Raw genomic sequence first — 1812 nt, 5'->3', positions numbered from 1 at the left:
ATTTTGGTTTGCTGCTGCTTGTGATTTGATTCGCCGTTTCGTCGATTCCACAGTGCGAAAGGATAAGCCGTCACGGCGGCTTATCAGACTGTGTATGGGGGGGTTTGAAGAAGCCGGAAGTCTTGGAACACTTTTTCCTACCATCGACACCGAAACTCGGCGGGGCTGAATGCATGTCCGGCTACAATCGCCCGAGTGTTATAAAATCTAACAAAAAAAAAAAACTCACGATAAAATGGTGACATTGAAGACAAGCAGCGTACAGCCCCCGTTCTGAACAATGGGGTGGATTCCTCGTTGGGATGGGTTTTCCGCGAAAAATCTTCCACCTCAAAAGCCGGACGCCTGGTGCTGTTGGTGGTAAATTGGATTGTGGTTCAAGTTGATCAGACCCGGTCGGAAGTACGGTTATGGAGGTCATTCGGAACAAGATTTGTGTAGTGGACACAGTTTCAGTCGTTCGGTTGTGTTATCTCCACGGAAGTGGTGTTTAGGAGAATGGGGGGGATTTGTCTGCAGGTAAGTAGCTCATTTTGTAGCTGTTGTTATCAATAGAAAGAGGGATATGGTTGTGACTGTGTGTTGTCAAAGTAATAAAACTTCGAGCGCTGGAAATCATGGAGATGAATCTGAAGCTATAAAGGGATGTTTCTTGGGAAGGTATGCATGTAATATGAAGCAAATGAGCTCGTTATCGTTCGAAATGGAGCAATTATCACAATTCCAAGATGTATAGAAATTGTGTCCAATATTCCAAGATAAACCGTGCGTGAACATCAAAGATATTAAAACTATTGACTATCGGCCGCATATCCTTGTCAGCTGAGCTCCGGCAAAAGTGAATCATTTTCGGCTTATCGTCGATTAAGTCCTGCCACCCTTATAGTCCCGGCCCAGTTTTCGAGGAGGAGCAGTTTTTCTAATAAGACAAGGGACCCCTGGAAAAAACTCGGTACCGCATTATAATGCCCAGGACCTACTCTCGATCCCTTTTTCGGACGTAAAATCACTATCGTTCAGATATTTACTCCATGCAGTAAGTTTTAATTTCCGAAGGATTAAGATGAATGGTACGGTCAGTCCGGTGAGGACTCTGTGTTTCTTTCTCTCTCTCTCTCTCTCTCTCTCTCTCTCTCTCTCTCTCGCTCTCGCTCTCTCAGTGATATGATATTTTTAGCCATAAAATGGGCGGTATAGCTACCTGTCCCCGGTTTGCCAATTGTTCCTGCCGGGTCTGGTAGGACCGTTAAGACGCTTCGGTTTCGAATGGATTTGGTGTTTATATTGTATTGCAAACAGTCGATCGAAAGCCGAAAATACACACACACTTACACTCACATACATATACCTGGTCCAGGGTTTTGCAATGATATAGAGCTTATCTCTGTGGTACTGTGGTGGTGATTCGACATACAACAGCAGACAGCGGGCACTGGGGTTTTTGGGGGTGTTGGTGTGGATCGACCGGTGGTCCTGGTGGAAACAACCGGGACCGGTTTCTAATGCCCACTGGCCTGGAATGAAAAATAGTTCGCATGAGAGGCTTGCGAAAATACCGGTGTGTCTAAATCCACCGGCCACTGGTCGAAAGTCATCGGACGAAGGATATTTCTGTGTTATCCTTTGGCACTTTTCCATTTTTTTTTCTGTCCGAAGTGGTGGTGTAGCCTGGTGCCTGGTAGCTTCAGCTTTGTTCCACGAACCAAGAGATGGAATGGAGAATGGAGTTGTGGAGCAACAAAAAAGGAGAAGAAAGCAAGCCTTCTACTAGTACGTTAATAGAGAAGGGAGTGGCAGCTAAAAAAAGGGAGA

This window comes from Anopheles stephensi, chromosome 2 (genome assembly GCF_013141755.1).
Source record: "Anopheles stephensi strain Indian chromosome 2, UCI_ANSTEP_V1.0, whole genome shotgun sequence".
Lineage (NCBI taxonomy): Eukaryota > Metazoa > Arthropoda > Insecta > Diptera > Culicidae > Anopheles > Anopheles stephensi.
Note: the sequence above shows the minus strand (reverse complement) of the source record.